The 14,466-nt window shown below is 39.3% G+C and overlaps 1 long non-coding RNA gene across 1 annotated transcript in view; it reads right to left on the reverse strand.

The window, feature by feature from the left end:
- The window catches only part of LOC118355273 (uncharacterized), a 50,164-nt gene extending 39,632 nt beyond the window's left edge, over positions 1 to 10,532 (reverse strand). The window contains exon 1 of the long non-coding RNA XR_007411880.1: positions 10,402 to 10,532. This is a non-coding gene — a long non-coding RNA (uncharacterized LOC118355273). The remainder of the gene's footprint in view (positions 1 to 10,401) is intronic.
- Positions 10,533 to 14,466: the final 3,934 nt, after the last annotated feature.

The following is a 14,466-nucleotide window of genomic DNA, read 5'->3' on the forward strand; positions in this document are numbered from 1 at the left end:
TCTCAGTTGGGAGTTGTCTGATGTTTTTCTCATGACTAGACTGGAATTATGGGTTTGGGGGATGAGGATCACACAGATGAACTGCCATCTTCATCACATCATGTCAAAGATATTGTCAACATGACTTATCACCATTGACATTGACCTTGGGCACCTGGCTGAGGTCATGTTTGTTTCTCCACTATAAAAATACTCCTTTCTCTTCTTTTATCTGGTGTTTTTCAAATAAGGAGCTTTTAAAGTTTATTTGTCAATTCTACTGGTTTTGTTTTGTTGCTTAATAAGTAATTAATGTCTGCTTTAATCTCAATGGATTCTTTCATGTTCGTGGTTTCTTTTTTATTCTTTTTCTAACTTATTCAATTAAATCCTAGACTTTGTTTTTATGCTTTTAAAAAAATACATAAAGCAAGTAAGGACACATGATCTCTGATTGGCAAGGGGTTGTTTGGACATCTATTATTAATAGTGATAAAAGAGTGTATTTTATATAACTTCTGTCCTTTGGACCATCGTCCATTTTTATTTTGGTCCATTATTTGATTACTTTCTGTACTTTCTGTATTTCCATGAGTGCTTGCAAGATATAAACTAGGCCTTGAGTTTGTAGTGGATAGGAACATATTTGTTTTGAATACTGTTGAATACTCAGCTCTTCAAATAGGGCCTGATACACAATAGGACTCCTTCACCAAATAATTACGGAGTAGATGATTATAAAATCTTTGACATCCTCAGTTGTAACAATGAAAAATGCCTCTAGACATGCCCAACTGTCTCCTTGTAAACAAAATCACCCCCAAGAATGAAGCACTGCTCTAGGATGATATGATTATTCACATAGAAAATCCCAGAGAATCTACTCCAAAAGTATGAGAATTAATATTTGAATTCAGCAAAGTTAGTCAATGGCTATAAAAACAATATTTAAAAAAATACATTCCTACATAGTAGTAATAAACACTCAGAGAAAGTAGTTTCACAATAAATAACATCAACATCAATATCGTTGAAAGTTAGAAATTAAGAAATCTAGTAAAAGATGTGCAAGAATTTATGAAGAAATTTATAAAAATATAATGAAAGATGTGGGGATCCCTGGGTGGCGCAGCGGTTTAGCGCCTGCCTTTGGCCCAGGGCGCGATCCTGGAGACCCAGGATCGAATCCCACGTCGGGCTCCCGGTGCATGGAGCTTGCTTCTCCCTCTGCCTGTGTCTCTGCCTCCCTCTTTCTCTCTGTGTGACTATCATAAATAAATAAAAAATTTAAAAAAAAAAAAAAAAAAAAAAAAAAAAAAAAAAAAAATATAATGAAAGATGTTAAAGAAAACCTAACAACAGAGAAACTTACCATTATGTTGTATGAAAATGTTATCATAGAGATAGGTTTTCCAAACTGATCTAATTCCTAATGCAATTCTGATCAAAACCCAACAGGGAGGGGGTGCCTGGGTGGCTCAGTGGTTTAGCTCCGCCTGCAGCCCAGGGCATGATCCTGGAGACCGGGGATCGAGTCCCACATCGGGCTCCCTGCATGGAGCCTGCTTCTCCCTCTGCCTCTCTCTCTCTCTCTCTGTCTCTCATGAATAAATAAATAAAATATTAAAAAAAAAAACAGGGAGTGTTTGTGGGATCTGACAAAGTGACTCTAAAATTTATACTGAGGAACACAATATAGTTAAGCTACTTCTATAGAAAAATAATTAGGGAGTCTTGCTATAACACACATCAGATTTTACTCTAAAGCTATATAATAATCCAGAGTGTAGGCAGAAATAGGCAATTAACACCAGGAAGCAGAAGAGATATTTTATTTGTAGATCTACACATATATGGTGACTTGATAATGAGAGAAAAGGCTTTCAAAACCATGGATGATGTAAGCTATATGCTGAGATAACTGAACTTATATTTTTGAAACATTCTTTTTTGTTGCTATTATTATCTGTCTTTTATCATTACAATGTAAGCTTCATGAAGGCAGGGTTTGGATCCGTTTCCTTCATGGCTATATTTAAGTATTGCCTTGGATAACTACTTTTCATTTGTATTACAATTCATCAACATAAATAATGTGCCTTTTTTTAAGATTTATTTATTTATTGTAGAAAGAGGGGAAGAGGGAGAGAATGTGCATGTGCAGTGGAGAGGGGCAGACGGAAAAGAAGAATCTCAAACAGACTCCCCACTGAGCATGGAGCTGACTGAGTCACCCTGGCACCCCAATTTGCTTTTGTTTTTGAGGGTTTGTACTTCCTCAAGTATTCCCTTGCATTGTGGGAATCCTAAAGAACAAATTATTCCACATCTTGTTCCCCTCCCCCATTTTCTGAGTAGACTATGGTTTTAGTGACAGCATGAAGAGTGGTACTTTATGTTCACTCACATGTCCTTCAGCTAAGCTGGCTAGAGCACTGCCATTATCAGGCCTGTACCAGCCTGAGCCCCCCCAGAGGAATGACTTTCACAAGCACACAAGGCACCCTCAATCAGCCCCCTCTGTCACACATAGAGGTCTAAGAGAGTTTTCCTAAGAGAACCAGGTGGCAGTGGGTAACTCAGGGCAAATACATTAACACCCCTGGAAAACTGAGTAAATCTGCATGCCTCTCCCACATGATTCATTCATTTACCAAGAATTTGTGAATTCCCTTTACTAATGGGCCTGATCCTGAGTATCGAGTCTGGGGACCACCTTCCCTAGACATCCCATCTGGTATTGGTCTTTCAGTGCTTCACTAACCAGTCTAAGACAACAGAATCTATTTCCACTACAGGAAAAGAAGTCTCTTCATTTTATAGTCTAGGAAACTAATAGATGAAATGATTGAGTGACTCATTCTAGGGGAAAAAAAGTGGTATGCCAGAAATAGGGGTGGTTGGGCAGTGAAAAGCACTTGGTTCTCTAAAGTTAGAAACATCTGAATGTGAATCCTGCTTTGGCAACTTACCGGCTGAGTGACCTCAGGGAAGTAAGTGATTTCACCTTCTCAAACTATTTTTCCTTACTTAATAAATTGAGAAGGATAATATCTTTGCAAGATTGTTGTGAAGATAAAAGACAAAGTGTATAAAATGTCTGGTATGTACTAAATTTAACTGCAGGTTTCTAGTTTCTTCTTCATTTTATCACACTGCCTCTTACTACAAAACTGATCTTGAAGATAGAATCTATGTTGTCTGAGTCTCCTGTTTCCCCATCACACATGGCACAGTTCAGAGCATATGGTGGGGGCTCCAGAAATACATTTTTTTAAAGATTTTATTTATTTATTCATGAAAGGCACAGAGAGGCAGAGACACAGGCAGAGGGAGAGGCAGGCTCTTTGGTGAGCCCGATGCGGGACTCGATCCCACGACTCCAGGATCAAGCCCTGAGCTACCCAGGCATCCCCAGATATACATTTTTTTTAAATGAAAAGTTGTTTTCTTAAAGGACAACATTCACTTAAATGAACAATGAATTTAAATCTACTCTCTTGCTTTCTCCATTCTTATTGCTTTTTTATACTCTTATCTTTTTTTAATCCTATTTATTTATTCATGAAAGACACAGAGAGAGAGAGAGAGGTAGAGACACAGGCAGAGGGAGAAAAAGACTCCATGCAGGGAGCTGGACTTGGGACTCGATCCTGGGACTCCAAGACCACGCCCTGAGCCAAAGGCAGGGGCTTAACTGCTGAGCCACCCGGGAGTCCCTATACTTTTATCTTTTTTACATATATTTCCATATGTGAGAAGATGACCCATAAACAAATAAAATGTTAGTAATGAGTGAAATTTCCGGCTTATAAGAGGCTGGTGTTCTTGAACAAGATTTAGGAGCTTATATAGTTTTAATCCATGGAAAATAACTAAGTTCTTCCAAATGTTAATTTATATTTTAGTATAAAAATTCCACATTATCAGAACTGAAAAGATTTCCAGAAGCATGCCAGAGGGTAGCTTCTAAGTTTACTCTGGCACAATGCCATTTACGGGGTGAGAAAAAGTTCATGATTTTCTATTGTGTGAAGTCACATGTACAAAGTCCTTTTGTCCAAGTGGCCTCGTCATGTGACACTCCTAAATATTTTTCACTTGGCCTTCCAATCACGTCCAGAGTGTCATACCCTGAGAAGCAATTTGATGTATGAATAATGGAAACCCAAAGTGAAGCTCAAAGGAGTCACCAGTTGGTGGGAATTGTTCTGTGACTAGTGAACCAAACGCAGACAACTCCAAGTTTACTTAGAACGTGGACAAGGTGAGGAAAATTCAAATTGAGAGCTGAATTCGTTTCAGGGCTAAGTGGTAAAAATAGAGCACTGGTGGGGTTATTGGAGGACAAAGAGTAAATGAGTTTATTTTGCTTGGGAACAGAGTTTGAATCAGAATGGAGTTCAGAGCATTTCAGGACTTGTTCGTTTTACCAAAAAGAAGCAAAAGCAAACAGATCATTTTATTACACACTAGAAGGCAAAAGAATTGGGATTTATTTTCCCACATGGCATGAATAAAAACATGCAACATTTTTCGTGTTTTGAAAAATAATCAAAGGGTTATTTGGCAGGAATGGTATTTTTCAATTCCTGCTGTAAGCTACTCATTTTCGCCTTCTTAAGCCGGCTTTGCCTCTTACAGCAGCCCCGACTACCCTATAGCTGCTTAATCACAGGAACTCACAAAGGCCTGTGTCTGCTTGTTTTATTCTGCAGATTCTCAATCAGTCCCCCGTGAATGGTTGTTTTGACACTATCCCGTTAGCAATTCCGTGTGCACTGTCCAAGCCTCTCCTCTCCTCCAGTAACAAATCCTCATTAGACTTCGATTTTTCAGCCACTTACACCCTGACTACACATTTTAGAATATTATCTAGCTCATCTATTTGCCAAAATTGGATGGTAATTTTTTCAATAAAAGATACAATTGTTGTGCTGTATCGCTATCATTTCATGTGTTAAAACAATAACCCTCTAAGAATCACATTACTATGCATTTTACAATTGTCAGGTGGCGGGGTGGGGGGGGGTGGGAGGGTTGTTTTCTTTAAGGATTTCTTGAGAAGGGGCCACGTTCCAAGTCCTTATTACACTCTCTGATAGAAATAGAAGAGATAAAAAGAAGTTGTAAGCAGATGAGATATCCCTCCAGTGGTGTTCATTATGGAAATGTTTTCTGGGGTCCTTGATGGAATCTGCTCCTTTTCACTTGTTTAACAGGCTAATCAGGTGACTAGATCCAAGGCCATTTTAAGACTGATTGAAGAAAACACACACAAGTCCCACAGCTCTCTGGAAGGGCTTTCAGCAGTCCTAATCACTCAATTCTTTGCCGTTAAACAAGAGGTCTTGGGGAGGCCAGATCCCCTTTTCATGGTGCTCTTGTGAATACTGATCTTATTGATTAAAAAAAGGAAGGCACTGGAGGGGCACCTGGGTGGCTCAGTCGGTTAAGCATCCAATTCTTGGTTTTGGCTCAGGTCATGATCTCAGGGTCGTGGGATAGAGCCCCGTGTGGAGCTCCAAGCATTCAGTACTGTCTGCACAGGATTCTCTCCTCCTCTCCTCCTGCCCCTCCCCTTGCTTGAGGGTTCTCTCTTTCTCTTTCTCTAAACAAATTAATTAATTAAATCTTCAAAATAAAATTTTACAAAATGATGGCACTGGAATTTCTAAAGAGAGTAGTGATCTGGATAGGGAAATTGATGCTTTTTGAAGCTGCGCCAATTTCCAAAGAAGGTTAAGAAAACATCAGTTGGCCATCTCAAAGAATGATGCTTAAGAGGCTTATGGAGATAATGGGGGCGTAGCACCCCACTATTCCCAAACTCATAAACATTGGCATTTATCCCTCTTTACATATTTCTCCTTGATACTAACCCTGACACACGTCTGTGATAGTCGAAGCAAATAAACCTATTGCTCCACAGTTAAGAATAAGTCACTCTGTATTAATAAAAGGTAAATTCTAGGAACCACACATTTTGTTTGTAGAGTTCTACTTTGCCTAACTTTTGGGGAAAAATGCTCTTTATTTCCTAAGATTCACTATGTGGAGCTGAGACCAATATGATGCTTTCAATACTTACTATTCGAATGTAACAATATGAGTTATCATTCCCCTTATGGCTTTCAATGCGCTTTCTTTTATGTAATGTTGTTTTTCAAACAAAGATAATCAGAGATGTGACAGGGGGTATACGAGATCAAAGAATAAAGAGCATCCATTTATTGTTCCTGCTGGTGAGACATTTAAAATGTTACTTTGTATTAAAACAAACACATCTATTATTAAATATAATGCATAATGCACATGAATTTCTCAGATAAAACATGAGACTTCAAAGCAATATCATGCCTAAAATTTGCAGCTCTGAGCTTTGCCTGTAACCTGCTAAGAGTATTAAGGGGTGCTTGGTGGAAATTTGAGTAGCGTAGGTATGTACTTTCCTTATTTTATCTGCCAGCATGTACATAGAATAGTATGTTTATCCCTCTACAAAACAGAAAATTCAAGTTTGGAAGGTTGAGCACTTCTCCAAGTCACTTTGCCACTTTCTACTTGACAGGGCCCTTTCTGGCTGCTTCTCCACAAGGAAGACCTTGTGTGGTTTTCATAGTGTGGTAGCCTTCTGAAGATGTCCATGTCCGAATCCCCAGAGCCTGTAAAAATGTCACCTTACATGGCAAAAGTGATTTTGCAGATGTTATTAAGGTAAGGATTTTGACATGGGGAAATTGTCCTGGGTGATTCATGTGAGCCTTATATAATCATAGAGTCCCTGTAAGGAGGTGCAAGAGGATCAGAGTCAGAGATGACGTATGAGGACGGAAACAGGTCAGGTAAGAGAGAAGATACTACACTGCTGCCTTCGTATGTGGAGGAAGAGACCACAAGTCAAGGAATGTTGATGATCTCTAGAAGTAGACAAGGAAGTCAAGGAAGGAAAACGGGTTCTCCCCAGAGCCTCTAGAAAGGAACACAGCCTTACCAACATCTTGATTTTCATCTTGTATGATCCATTTCATATTTCTGATATGCAGAGAATAAATTTCTATTGGATTAAGCCTTTAAAATTGTGGTGATTTTTTACAGCAGCAACAAGGAATTAATATACCTGGTAAAGCTGTGGTAGTCCCCCAGTTTTTCTCTCATCTTTATGACTCTTATTAATGATATTTTATGGTTTTATTTTCATAATTTTATCACATGGATATATATATGTATATGTATATGTGTGTGTGTGTGTGTATATATATATATATATATATATATGTATATATAGCTTTTAGCTCTATTCAGAGTTCCATACATTTTTAATTCCGTTAAAAGACAAATGGACAACTGTGGATGAGAATGTAAAGAGATCAGACTGCTTGTACATGGATGTAAAATGGTGCAGCCACTATGGAAAATGTTGGTGGGTTCACATTAAGTCAAACATTGAATTACCAAACTGACCCAGGAACTTCACTTCTAGGTATATAAAGTCCTGCAAACAGGTGTTCAAACAAAAACCTGCACACAAATGTTCAAATAGGTTCAGCTGTTCACAATAGCTAAAAGGTGAAAACAAACCCAAATGTCCATTGATTTAATAAATAAAGGTGGTATATCCATACAATGGAATAGTATTCAGTCATAAAAAGAAATGAAGTACTAATATATGCTACACTGTGATTAAATCTTGAAAACATCACACCAAGTGAAAGAAGAAACTTCCCAAAGGCCAAATATTGTTCCATTCCATTTAAATGAAATATCCAGAGTCTGCAAATTCAGAGACAGGAAGCAGATTCAAGATTTCTGGAGGCTGGAAGGAGTGAGGAGTGGGGAGTACCAGCTTAATGGTTACAGGATTTCCTTTTGTATTGATGCAAATATTCTGGGAATGAGATAATGATGATAGTTGCACAACCTTGTGAATCATTAATGGTAAATTTTATGTGATGTGTAATTTACCATAATAAACTTTTTATTTTTATTTTATAATTTTTTAAAGATTTTATTTATTTATTCATGTGAATAGAGAGAGAGAGGCAAAGACATAAGCAGAGGGAGAAGCAGGCTCCCTGTGGGGAGCCGGACGTGGGACTCAATCCCAGGCCCCAGAGATCACACCCTGAGCCAAAGGTAGACACTCAGCCACTGAGCCACCCAGGTGCCCCCATAATAAATTTTTTAAAAAGACAAATGGAAATGAAAATGTTTAGGGTTGAAGTGTAATAAAGTACCTGCTCCACTGATCTGTAACTCCCAGTTCTCTACTCCAAAAGTTCCCAGTTGAATCTTTGATTTTCAGGTAAATGATTATTTTGGATATTTGCTGCATGTTTCCAAATAACATGCTTATAGTGTACTGTCATCTACTGATTTATAAATTTTGACATTACCTATTGCCTTCCAATTATAGTAGGTAAGAGTTTAGTTCTATTTTTAGCAATTATATTTTGAATATCCAAGAACCCTTTTGTTCTTTGACAGTGTGTTTTTGCACTATATTGTTCTTCCTAATCAAGGCAATTTCTTCTTTCTCTGACAATGTATGATAATTGTGTTTTTTATTCTGCTCCCTGCCTTGTCTCTGTTTCATTCAAGTTCTTTCTTCTTTATTCATTTCCTTCTCTGTCCTTGATGTTGCAGACTTTCTTCAAATATCTATGATCCTTGACTGTTCATGTTTAGGAGCAAGGCACAAAAAATTTGTCTGGCAATTCATAATCATTGCAGAGTAATAAGGCCAGTTGGAACTTCTATAAGGGAAACTCATATGTTGGTATCTTAAAGTCTTTTCTCTGGGGTCACTTGGTTTCTGCAGAGGGGGGAACTTCTTTACATTTGTATTCCTGTGTGTGGTGGGGGTTGGGGTAATATACACTACGGCTGGCCCTTCAGGTGTTCCACTGTTAATTATTTCCCTTGCTCTGCACCTCTCTCCAATATTTCTCCAGGGAATAAGCTGCTGGTCTCCTGAGAAAGGCCTAGATGTTTAATAGATTTTCCACCAATGCCTGGGGCTTCATCCCCACCTTCTACAGCCTGTGCCTCTTAGCCTTCCCCTCCCCAGAGGCCTGCCAGGCAAGTGAGTGCATTTCTCAGTGGTGTTCTTCCTGCTAGGACGGAGGCCACAACTTCATTGACTCCTTTTATCTTCTATCAATAATTTGTTGGCATTTTCTGCTCACATTCTTATTTCTTTACTTCACTTTAGTGGGGCTCCCATAGGGGAGATATTGATTTGGTGTGTTTAATTTACTGTTTTAACTGGAAATCAGATGTTTTGCGTTGGTGGTATACTCAGCACTCACTTATCCTGTCTCAATTCTTCCTCACAAATATTCTGTAAAGATGGCTAATATCATGTCTGAAATTTCATAGCTAAGCAAATGGAAATTCAAAAAAGGATTCACTTGTCCAAGACCACATAGCTGGTAAGTGAAAAAGCCAGAATTTGAATGCAAGTCTTTAACTCTGTCTAAAGATCTTCAGTAATAATAGTGATAATAATACCAAAAAACGTTAACACTTATATAACACTCTGTATGGTAGGCAGAATGATGGCTCCCAAAGATGTCCCCATCCTAATCCCTGAGGATTAGCAGTATGTTATGTTATGTAGCAAAAAAGAGTTAAAGGTGCAGATGGAATTAAATTTGCTAATCAGCTAATCAAGTAGGGAGATTATTGTGGATTATTTGGGTGGATCCAGTGTAATCACAAGATTCCCTTAAAGTGGAAGAGGAGGGAATCCCTGGGTGGCTCAGCGGTTTAGCGCCTGCCTTTGGCCCAGGGTGTGATCCTGGAGTCCTGGGATGGAGTCCCACATCGGGCTCCCTGCATGGAGCCTGCTTCTTCCTCTGCCTGTGTCTCTGCCTCTCTCTCTCTCTCTCTCTCTCTCTCTCTCTGTTTTTCATGAATAAATAAATAAAATCTTTAAAAAATTAAATATTTTTTTAAAAATAAATAAAGTAAAAGAGGAAGGTAGAGAAAGAGAGACAGTCAAGAGGAGATGTGATTGGCTTTGAAGATGAAGAAAGAGTGCCCATAAGCCAACAAATGTGAATGCCTACTAGAAGCTAGAAAAGGAAAGGGAACACAGCCTCCCTGTACCCAGAGTCTCCAGAAAAGAACACAGACTTGTCAACAATTCAATTTTAACCCACTGAAACCTGTATCAAGCATTTGACCTTGTCCTTACAGAACTGTAAGACAGTAAGTTTGTATTGTTTATGCCTCTGTGTTTCTGTTAATTTGTTGTAGCTGCCATAGTAAACTAATACACCATATGCTAGGAATTTTGGCATATCCATATAATAGAATACTTCTGAACAACAAAAAGGAATAGTGAAACATATAAAAAAAAATGAATGAATCTCAAAAATACGTTAAGTGAAAGAAGTCAGATATAAGAGTACACACCGTATGGGACACCTGGGTGGCTCAGTAGTTGAGTGTCTGCCTTCCGCTCAGGGTGTGATCCTGGAATCCTGAGATTGAATCCTGCATCAGCCTCCCCACAGGGAGCCTGCTTCTCCCTCTGCCTATGTCTCTGCCTCTGTGTGTGTGTGTGTGTCTCCTGAATAAATAAATGAAATCTTTAAAAAACAAAACAAACGGTTACACACTGTACAATTCCATTTATATGAAAGTCTAGAACAGGCTAATCTAATCTATAATGATAGAAAGCACATCAGTGGTTGCTTGGGTTTCTAGATTAACTGGAAACAAATACAAGGGACCATTTTAAGACAATTGGAAACGTTCTTTATCTTTTTTTTTTAAGATTTTATTTATTTATGAGAGACACACAGAGAGAAAGAGAGACACAGGCAGAGGGAGAAGCAGGCTCCATGCAGGGAGCCCGACGCGGGATTCAGTCCTTGGTCTCCAGGATCACGCCCTGGGCTGAAGGCGGTGCTAAACTGCTGAGCCACCCGGGCTGCCCCTGTTCTTTATCTTGATAGTATTGGTGGTTATACAAGCATATAAATATGTGAAAACTCACAGAGACAAACACTTAAAATGAATACATTTCACTGCATATAGATTTTATCTCAAGAAAATTGATTTTTAAAAAATGTATGAAGTCACACAGCTAAAACAATAAGGTAGCCCAACTTATTGTGCTCTCACCACTAGATAATGCCACCTAACAGTACTATTTGGACACTATTAAATCCAAGTAAATATCCCTAATTGTGTGGGTTAAAATCCTTTGACACATCTCCCATCAGGGGGTGGAGTCTCATTCTCTTTCTTGTGAATTTGGGCTGGCTGGTGAGCACTCCAATCAATTGAGTAAACCAGAAATGGCAATATTCCAGTTCTGGGAGGGCCTTTAAGAGACTGGCAACTTCTACATTGGTCTCTTGGAGCCCTGGAATGCCTTACAAGGTCAAACCACCTTGCTTGAGAGATCACATGGAAAGGCTCTGACATTCACATTGAGTAGGAGAGGGGCCCAGCTGAGCCCAGCTTCTTGCCATTCTTCAAAAGATACCAAGTGTGTGGGTGAAAACGTCTTAAACTCTCCAGACCAGAAAACTCCTGGGTGAACATGACTCAATGACCACACACAACATCACATAGTACAGTCATATACACATCACATGGCTCACCCAGCTGACCCTGCCTGAGTTCCTGACCCACAAAATCCTGAGTTATAATAAAACACCAAGTTTGGGGGTACTTTGTTATGCAACAGTAGTTAACTGGAACATGATCAAAGGGCATTCCCATTTCTGTTGCCACTGGGATTTTTTAATGCTTCAAGGAAACCTTTCTCTGTAGTATTCCAGATGTGACACTATAATTGTCCCACTTGTGGGCTTAATGGAAGATGAACAGTTGGAAGGATTATGGAGGCTCCTCATCACTTGTTACATCAAATCTATAAATAAAGAGAAATGTGAAAATAGAATCACCAGGGTCCCCTCTTCAGTTACTGCATTTGGGCTGCTGAGGGCTCTTTGCAGCATTTAAGGTAAAGTATAGGTGATCCACAACACACCTAATCCAAAAATCGGACAAACTCGAGGTTTTGCGTAGAAACTAGATATTTATGTAGTTCTTCTATGAAAAGTAGCCTTTCTGAAATGGAATAATATTCTGGATACATATAAGCTATTGGCTGCAGCAGAATGAAGATATTTTCTGAAATGTTGGGCAACATCTGACTTCAGCATCTGTCTTAATGCAGCATGATAAATATAAAGCACTGATGTTTCACTTTATGGGCTCAGAACTCTGCTTCGCTACAAAGTGCCAGCTGTCCCTAAGCTCCGATTGCTTACTGCTCAAGAACAATGTACAAAATAGAACTATGCACAGACCAACAGAGAAGTCCTTGGCGATACTGCAGATTCAAGGACTGTCAGGACCATCCGAATACCTTTCAGAGAAAAAGGCTTTCATTTGTCATAATTTCTAAGCATATTTTCATATCATCAAAGTTCTTAAAATGTGTGTATGTACGTTTATGACAACCCAGACTGTTTATGTACAGTCTGACAAAACGATATCAAATGTGAATCCTTAAATAATCTGTCAATACTATTAGCAATGCCAGGTCACGTGATTCCCTGCCTAAAAGCCCTAATAGCCACTTACTGAAAACTATTTACCGTGGCCTAAAAATTCTGACATGATATCTCTACTGCCAAACTCTGTCACCTGACGTGTTCTTTCCCTTCACTGTTCTCCAGTCACAAGGGCCTTTATTAAGCACTTATTATGCGCCAGGTCCTATGCCAAGTTCCTTAGAGGCATTATCTGATTTAATATTCATAACAGCACTAAGAAAGAGATAATATTATTGTCATTTTATAGATAAATTAAGATCCAGCAATTATATAACTTGGCCAAGATGACATAAATACTGAGTGTTGGAGCCAACTATGTAACTCTCTGTATACTGAAATCAACTCCCTAATGCTTATCTTCTCTGAATTCAGACCGTATACCCAACTGCCTTATTGGTACCTCCACTTGAATCTCTAATAGGCATCTCAAATTGAACATGCTAAGTAATCAGTAATTTTGATTTCTCCCTCTCTCCCCATCTTCCCAAATTCAATGGCACCACACAGTTGCTGAGGACAAAAGCTTAGGTGTCCTCCATTTCTCTGCTTCCCTCCCCATCAACACTCAGGTTCTCAGTGACTCCTGTCAGGTTTCTTTCCAAGATACAGCCTGAATCTGCTCTAATCTGGGCCATCTTCAATTTCCCGCCTGAGCCAAGAGGCTCCTGATTGGCCACCTGCTTCCTCTCATCCATTTGTCAGACAGTGGCCATAATGGTCTTTGTGAAGAGGATTCGCTTACTCCTGAAAACACTCCAGTGACTTCTTTCCACTACACTTGGAATAACAATCCCTGCCAGTTCTCAGCCTCTCAGTGTTTGTTACTGTCTTTTGTGTTATTGTTGCTATTGTCTGGGAAAAGGAAATCAAAGCAAAGGGTTGTATCACTCCTACTCCTTAGTAGGTGGCGCATTATCATCTTCCATCCATCCACAGAAGATCCTCCTCACTTTGTTAGTTACTTTTATTTCCTTTAAAAAATTTTTTATTTAGTTATCTATTTATAGAGAGGGCACATGTGGGGGGAGCAGAATGAGAGGGAGTAATCTCAAGCAGACTCCACACTGAGCATGGAGCCCCACAAAGGGGGTGGCGGGGTTGGGGTGGGGTGGGGGGTGTACTGATCCCACAACCCCTGAGATCATGACCCGAACTGAAACCAAGAGACGGACACTTAACCGACTGAGCCACCCAAGCACCTCTGCTTATTTCCTCTTATCCAAATTCCCCACCTGCATTTCCTCTCCATAAAGTGAGCAACCATCCTAATGTGTTTTGCACATTATCATACATTGAACAAAAGTTCATGTTCATACATTTGAACTTATATAAATGATATTGAGAAATAAACCACATTCTGCTTCTGACTTTTTTCACTCTGTGTCATGTTTTGAAGATCACTCCAAGTTACAAGTCGCATGGTGCCTCCAGTCCAAGTCTTCTGGCTGCTGTGCAGAAATCTCTGGTGTATCCATCACCTTAGACTATCCGTTCCCTGAAGAACAGACACCCAGGTTAGACTGGCTCCTACTCCTTACCACCATAAACAATAAACATGCCATTTTTGTGAACTTGTGTGAGAACTACTTTGCAGTATTTATCAGAGCAGAATTGCTGGGTAATCTTGTATATTTAATTTGAAATGTACTGCCAAATGGCTCTCCCGAATGCCTACAGCCTCCATTCGCCAAATAGGCATAATGGGGCCAATATATCCCCCTGCCAATGTCCCTGCCAACTTTAAACATAATCCAACTTCCTGAATTAGCCACTCAAATAGGTGGAAAGTTTATGACCACTAATGAATTTGAGCATCTTTTATGTGTCATAGCCTTTTGGGCTTCCTCTTCTGGGATTTGCCTGTTTATGGCCTTTGGCTATTTTTTCCGCCAGGATTAGTGAC

The sequence above is a fragment of the Canis lupus genome, chromosome 7, assembly GCF_003254725.2.
Source record: "Canis lupus dingo isolate Sandy chromosome 7, ASM325472v2, whole genome shotgun sequence".
NCBI lineage: Eukaryota > Metazoa > Chordata > Mammalia > Carnivora > Canidae > Canis > Canis lupus.